The sequence below is a fragment of the Nelumbo nucifera genome, chromosome 6, assembly GCF_055504915.1.
Source record: "Nelumbo nucifera cultivar China Antique chromosome 6, China Antique-T2T, whole genome shotgun sequence".
Classification (NCBI taxonomy): domain Eukaryota; kingdom Viridiplantae; phylum Streptophyta; class Magnoliopsida; order Proteales; family Nelumbonaceae; genus Nelumbo; species Nelumbo nucifera.
Window position 1 is genome coordinate 19031448 of NC_142654.1, and position 8171 is coordinate 19039618.

The window sequence follows — 8171 nt, forward strand, 5'->3', positions numbered from 1 at the left end:
ATATTTAATCGAATTCGAATTCAAATATTAATTTTCAATATCCATCGGATATCAAATTTTCTAATCGGACTCAAATTCAAATATAGCCTTATCTGATTCAAATTCGATCTGCCTACACCCCTAATCGCCATTCCTTCACCAGAAACACATGGCCTAACTTAATAAATATGGTTTAATTGGTTATAGGGAAATCGGATTTGGTGCTCACAAAGTTGTGCTCACATTGTTCTTACAGCCCTTTTCAACCATACATTGGGAACACCTCTCCAGGAATAGAAAGATACAAGTATGGAAATGTACCCAATGCACTGCTGAAAATGGTTGTGAGAACCGTGTAAGCACAATTTTGTAAAGACTGAATCTGCCCTGAGTTATAGGACCCCTGGTTATTTTATTTTCTATACTTGTATCCATGCATATTTTTTATATATAAGTTGATACATATGATAGACTTATTTAGAAGCAAATTCATCCTCATTTAATCTAAGGATTTATTTGATTTGCAGGAATAGGGGTCTAAAATCAAAATCGGAATGATTTATTGATTCTAACTATTTGGTTGGGTAAAATCAGAATCTCATTCCCTGGTCCCCTCCTTACTTTTCTTGTTATAATTCTCACTTTTGACAAAATGAAATGTTGTGTTCTGTGCAACGACTTCCGAGAAAATTGTAGTCAGCCGGAGCAGCCACGATCCAAAAGTTATTAGATGATGTCAATTTTTGGGTCCTGTGCATACCTGGCTGCCGACGTATACATGTAAACTCAACTTCAGCCATTGCAATTGATCAATGAATTGGGTTGTTGAAAGAATAGCAAGGCATTTCTTTATGTCTCATCTTCAAGTTGTATTATTGGTGAATCGCAATTAATTAATTAACTAACATACATGGCTCATTAAGATGTAGAGGTGGTACATTAGGGGACGTTCTACGCCTTCAATTGTTTTTCTTTTTTATTGCCGGTTCTAAAAATAAATCAAAATCATTTGCCTTGAAAATAGATAATTTTCAAAATAAAAATATAAAAATTATGTTTTGGTTGTGTATTTGTTTTTTATTGTTAAAATTGAAAACAAAAACATGTTCTTAAATTTAATTTTAAAAACATATTTTGATCTGATTATTTAACTTTATGTTTCATAAATTATATAATTTTTATATTAAAAAATTTATTTTTTGTTTTAAAAACCAATATTTTGTTGGTTTCAGAAACATACACTGTTTTTTTTTAAACAAAACCAACTTATTTTTCCTTTCGAAAGCAAAAACAAAATTCAAGAACATGTTTTTATTTTTTCACTTATATAGCAATTTTGAAAATAAATTAAAATAAAAACATTCATGTTGTAAAAAACCCCAATATATATATATAAACACCCTTAGGCAAATCCGTTCAACAAATTATTCAGTTACATCAGATTTTAGATTAGGAATCAAAAAGCCAGGAGATATGTAGAGACCAAGTTACATAGGAAGAACAGCAAAGGACATACTTGGCAAGACAATGTGCAACTCGATTACAAGATCACTTGAAGCACGTTCCTCCTTTAATTAGTATATTATATCTCTCTACATCACTCTTAAAGTAGCTATAAGATAGAATCAATTTTTTTTCCCTAAACACTCTGAACTTGTGATTTCCATTTTCTTTTTCTATTTGATAATTCCATCCCCAAGATGACTTGAAAACTAACTGGGGCATTGCTAGAGCTTGTACAGTGGTATCAATAAGGAATTCACTCAATGGTTGACAGCCTTTTTAAAACTGGATCGGACTAGAAAAACTAGGAATTAGTCACATGATAGATTTATTTTATCCCATAACTGATTTTTGGCTAAAAACTATTGATTTGATCAGTGAACTGCTGATCCAAGCGAGCGAATCATTAAACTGTTGACTTAAACAACGGTTTTTAACTTTTTTTGTTTTATTTTGTTTTTTTTTTTTATCAGAGCAGGCCGTCTGTTCGAATCAGACAATCGGACCGTTTGACCCGAAAACCAGACCCAAGACGATTCCCTATCCAGTCGGGTTTTAAAAACCTTGGTGGTTTATTTGGCTATCTTTTGCTCAGGGAGCAGCAGCATACGTGCCAAAGGTTGTCTCTCTATCATACTGTCATTGATTGAGAGAGAGGTTAATTGGCAACTGAAACTGTGAAGTAGCCGTGTGTCTTATTATAATTTGCAAATAGAGATGGCTCCATATTAGCGGTGTCAATTGGGTGGGTTGGGTTGAGTTTGGTTTGGGTTGAACTTCAACCCAATCCATCTAACCCACCAACCCATTAATGACCCAGTTATATAAAATTAAATGGGTTGGGTTCAACCCAAATCCGCTTTAACACAATCCAACCCGCTCAAACCCATTAATCTTATATTTATGGACTTAAAAAACAAACTAACTCTCTCCTAACAAATAAATTGGTCATAGCTTGGTGGTAATTGTAGTTACTATTTACACAAGTGGTGAAGGTTTAAATTACATTACATGCATGCTATTTTTACACAAGCGGCGAAGTCATTTGACTATGTTCGGATTTCGGGTTTGACTGAACCACTTAGGTTCAAATTGGTCAGACCAACTTGAACTATCTAATTGGATCATCTTCGAGCTAATCACATCAAGGGTGGTTGAACTGTTTAGATCTGGATCAGTCTGCTTGGGTCGGATCGGGCCGGTTCAATCAATGGTGGATTGACTTGGACGGGATCATATTAGGTTTGTGCACGGGTTTGGGACCGAACCAACTGACCCAAAGCAGATCAATGTAAGTAAATTGGGTTGGGTTGTGTGGACTCTTGGTCAGGCGGACAGTCCGGAGCAGGCAAGACACGCGGACGTTGAAACATTCCACCCAAAAAGTTTCGGATTCAGGTCAACTCGGATCGGCTTGTACTAGGTCGGGTTAGGCTGTGTGAATACTAGTTGGACTGGGTGACCCAAACCGGGTAGAGCAAGTGGTACCGAACCATCCTGTCTGAGCCTATTTTGGATTTGGGTTGACCGGGATTGGTATATGCTGGATCGGGTCAGACCGCATTGAGCTGGTCCAGACTCAGGTCAAATTTATTTGGATTTATGTTGGGTGAAGTGTGTTGATTCAAGACAAAACTAAGTTTAGTCAATAATTAATAGAAAATTAATGCATTAATCATAAATTATTTAATTCAAATGAAAAAATTAAAAAAAAGGCTAAAAAATTAATACTTATGTCTATAATGGTTAACCCAATGGTTATCCACAACCTAACCCATTTAAATGGGCGGGTTGGGTGAAAATTACCACCCTATTCTTGAAACCCCTTAATCAACTAAATATTGGCTCTTCTACCTAATAGTCCAATGTCCATTTGATCAATTTCTAAACTAATTGGAAATTGTCTAAAACTCACCATGAGTTTTCAGCATTTCTCTTAAACTCATCATAACTTTTCAAAATGTCTAAAACTCACCATGTCAGTAAGTTTTTATTTTCCAAAACTCACATTCCGTTAGTGCACCATTAATGCTTTTTTAACAGAGGTGCCCATGTTAGCATAAATAACAATTTTCATGACCAAACTACCTTGAATTGTGAGTTAGAGGAAAATGGTCTTTTTCAGTTTTCAATTTTCTTGTTTTTTTTTTTGCATTTTTAGTGTTTTGTTATAATTTCCAATGTTTTTTATAATTTCTGTTTTTTTTTTTTACATTTTCTATTTTCTGCAGTCTATAAATTTTCCTGTATTTTTTGTTATTTATTTGCAATTTCTGTGTTTTTCTATAATTTTGGTGTTTTTCTACAATTTTTATTTTGTGATGTTGTTTTTCAAATTTTATAGTTTCTATAATTTGAAAATAATTTTTTATTTTATTTGAAATTTCTATAATTTTTTTTTTTATATTTTTTGTAATTTTTATGTTTTATGTATTTTATATTTAAAAATATTTTTTGAACTTTTTCCTTTTTTCACGTCTAAATATTAAAATGATAATATATTAACACCCGTTAATTTATTTTGTATATATTTTATATTTTTCTATGAAGGTTAAAATGGCAATATATTAATATTTATTAGTTTGTTTAATGTCAAATTAGTAATATGGTAAATTTTAGACATTTTGAAAAGTTGTGATGAATTTAAGAGAAATATTAAAAACTCATAGTGAGTTTTAGACAATTTCCCTTAACTAATTAATTAACAATCACTCGCTCTCTCTCTATTCGGTAGGTGTTTCTTTCACGTACAGAGTTTCAGTCCACTCCTCTGCATTCCCCCACCATGAGTCTCCATCGATCTGTGCCTATAATTCATTCCTTCATTGTTCATTTTAATTGGAGAGAGAGATATACGTAGATGGTGGACATGGACTCAACACATTGCACCTTAATTCCATCGTAAATCCCAATGTTTTCAAAACCTAATCAGATGGGACGGTTAATCGGACCGAAAAATTGGGAATCGGTTATTATTTCATTTTTTAGCTAAAAACTGTTGATTTGGTCAGTGAATTATTGATTCGGGTAATCTTACCATTTGAATCGTTGACCTAAACAATAATTTTGACCATTTTTTATTTTTTTATCAAAACGGGCCATCCATTTGATTCAAACAACTGAACTATTCAACCCGAAATCCAGACCCCTAAACGGTCGGTTGTCCAATTCAGTTTTAAAAACCTTAGTAAATCCTAAAATCCCCAACCACTCATCCATCCACGTTGCAATACATGCATTTGCATGGTTTGGAAATCCATGGATTAATCTTCATATTCATTGCTAATATATCTGTCATAATTTTCTTCTGTGCTTTCTTTTAAATATTTAGATGTATTCATTAAATTAGTCCTTTGTTGTTTTGCATGGTCGATTTGGGTGGTTTTTATAGTATTCCTTTGGAGATGGAACACCTACCTTCAGAGTTATTGACTAATCGATCTCATGGTACGAATTGGCTGGTATTTTGTAGGTTTGACGTTGCTTTCCATTTAAATCAAAATATCTTAATTACTCTAAACTTACTGTAGATGACAAAAAGAACAGAGGCAAAAGAATCTTTTGTTCTGTAACCAACCCAATATCCTATTCGAAACGGCAAAAATAAGCATGATTCAACTAAATTTATTTACACCACCGATCCCATTATAATTTAAGAAGAAACACACACGCCTTATACGTTACGATATCCTCATTAACACCATTGCATTATCTTTTCCCTATGCTTTCTTATTTTTCTTGTGTTTCTGTGTCATATTAATTCTAATAGGAAAATCTATAATGCGGTAAAGATATGGTATCAGAAGAGTTTTGATTAATTAAAATTTACCCATGAATTTTGATAAATAATACCTGATTGTTTACTCAATTATGATTTTACTTGATTGATCAGAAGTTTTACCAATATTATATTTTTTTTTTATATCATATTCGATAGTTTTTATTTTACAAAACACTCCTTATAATTTGCAACCTATTTACTTAATTTACTTTTTACTGAGAAGTGTTTGATTTCTCATATAAAAATAGTACCATGATCATCTACACCAAGTGGAAAATGTTCAAAGGCATCGGCCACGATTGTTTATTCCAAAATTACCCCTAATACTTCTCCCGTCAGCTTTTTATTCTCCATGGAAACAAAGTAAAAAAAATGCCATTAAAAGTTAGGGTTGGTTAATTAAAATGACCCCTATAATTGGTTAATTAAAAAGAGAGAATTAAGACAAAAATAGATAGAAATCTTACCAAATGCCCTACCAAAGTCAATAAAGTTTTTTTTTTTTTTTTTTTATATTTACATCTTAACATTCATAAAATGTTCTCCCTTCAAACAAATATAAACAAAGTTGTATTCATTTAAATATACTATTGTAAGAAATTGACAAAAAGGAACAAAATGGAATTTTAAATGTCAAAATTAGCAGCCTGATTATTGAAACATAACCGAATTTGCGGTTGTGGAGACGTCTCCAAGTTACAATGGGACTTATGGGAGAGTAATTCAACAAATAAATAATCCCCAACCCCAAGGTACGTCTTTGTATTTGTTTGAAAGCCCAAGTGGGAGTTAAAGAGTAATTCCCAAGACAAACCCCTCGTGAACAAAGATAAACGAAGATTTTTGAAAATCACAATTTGCAATCTTAAAAATGGGAAATTACTTAAATCTCTCCTGGAATTTTTGACAATTACTTAAGTCTCCCATTGCACCAATCAAAAACTTTCTTCACATTTCAAATAAATGTGCACATGCACCCTTTAAGTTAATTTCCTTGACTACGACAAATGCTTTAAAAATTTGAAGATCCCATTCTTATTCATGAAAAAAGATAATGTTAATTTTATATATAAAAAATGTATTTTATTAAAGGTAAGAAAGGCATAGTCAAGATTTTAATATTTTCATTAAAAAAATTAAGGGAGAGGACGGCTTTGCATATTCTAGATGTAGAGGGTCACCGGTTGACCAACTAATTGCAATGGTCAACCAGTGACCCTCTAGAACAGGAGGCATTAATCAAACCTACTTCTTGGTAATATGACCAGTAGCCCTCATGTCCGAGTTTCAATCTGGTCTCAACACAGACAGGGTCCCAATAATTGGGATTTGGGGACATCTCAACTCCGGATCTGTTCTTCATAGAGCATTCTTTACACCAGTTTTATAATATGCTTTAAATCATACATTGAAAATATTTCTCATATTTGTATGTTTCTAACTAATGTAAAAAACATTCTGTGATGAATAGATCCTAATTTGGACATCTCGCCATAAGAAACATGTTTTCAATGCACAGCTGCTGCAATGACTATGGAAGCCCTATACTGGGAGTATATCCAAATTATTCACGTCACCCTGTTCTCTATCAATCCTCAGCTCCTCACCCCTCCCCCGTGGTATGGTCGCTTAGTTCTGTCCCCACCCCAGATTCCCATGTGATTGTGAATTATGTAAAATAATCCCCTGTAAAAAAAGAGGAATATTAACCAACGGTTGGTTTAAGTAATTTTCCTTTTAAAAAAACTTTGGTCGCCTTTCAATTAGCAATTTATTTCCTTGCCATATTTACTACTTTGATTCTCAATCTATAATTTATTGCCTAGCAGCAATTTAGGCTTCATTTCATATTTCATATTCCAGTTGTTCACACCTCACACACTTGACAACACTCTTCATTTCCGTTTCTCTCCTATCCTCCTCTCATCTATATAAATTTCATCTGTGCTTCTCGTGACTCTTGACTTACTTAAGAAACCCCTCCAACTTGCAAATTGCAATACATTCAATCCCAACATGTCGAAAGCTACCGCCCTTTTCGCAGTAGCCCTCCTCCTCTTCGTCTCTCTGACTCACGCCGCCAGGCCGGAGCCTTCCCTTCCTACCCACTCTCCTTCCAAAACCCAACCGGCGGTACGTTCATCTTTCTCTTTTTCTATTATCTGACTTCTGTTCTGTTCTGTCTTTATCCCATCTGAATGGATGCTTCTTGATGTCTGGGTGTTCTGCTCTGTTGTTCAGGGTCTTGATTCAGTTGAAAGCTGTGACGGAGTTGGGGAGGAGGAGTGCGCGATAAGGAGGGCTCTTGCCGATGCTCATACTGATTATATCTATACACAAGACAAGCAGCCATGAATTTTGTTCCCTCATTGACTATATTTCTATTCCAGCTTATAAATAAAGAATTATAACCTAAGAATTCAATTAATAGGTGTCCTTTACCATATTCATGCGTGATTGAATTTGCTTCCTAAGTTGTGCGTGTTCTTCTCGAATAGATTCCCGTGGATTGTTTTTCTGCTTCTTTTTTTCCACCTAGAACGAGAAAAGCTGTTGCTTGTTGATTTTACTTTTTACAACAACAAAAGTTGCCTGGATGTTTCTTTGGTCTTTGGAAGGATCTCTGGTGAGTCAACTTCCTCATGGATTAGTACCTGAAAAAACGAAAGAGCATTTGGTAGATTCAGGGAGCTTAAAAAAAATGAGGTTTAAGGTATACTTATCACTCATGGGTTTCCTTTGTTAACTATTATTTATTAATTTGAGCTAATTTGGCTCTCTGTTAAAAAAAATTCCACTCTGTTAAAGATTTTCTCAGCTCTCAAGTACGAATAACAAGGAGTTATGATCCATGATGCGGTCACCAAACTCGCCATAGCGGAGCAGAAATCTTGAAACAGGCAACCGT

The 8171-nt window shown here is 33.8% G+C and overlaps 1 long non-coding RNA gene across 1 annotated transcript; it reads left to right on the forward strand.

The window, feature by feature from the left end:
• Nucleotides 1–7622: 7622 nt before the first annotated feature.
• Nucleotides 7623–8171, forward strand: LOC148790643 (uncharacterized). Its single transcript, XR_016077712.1, has 2 exons — nt 7623–7976; nt 8072–8171. It is a non-coding gene; the product is annotated as an uncharacterized LOC148790643 (long non-coding RNA).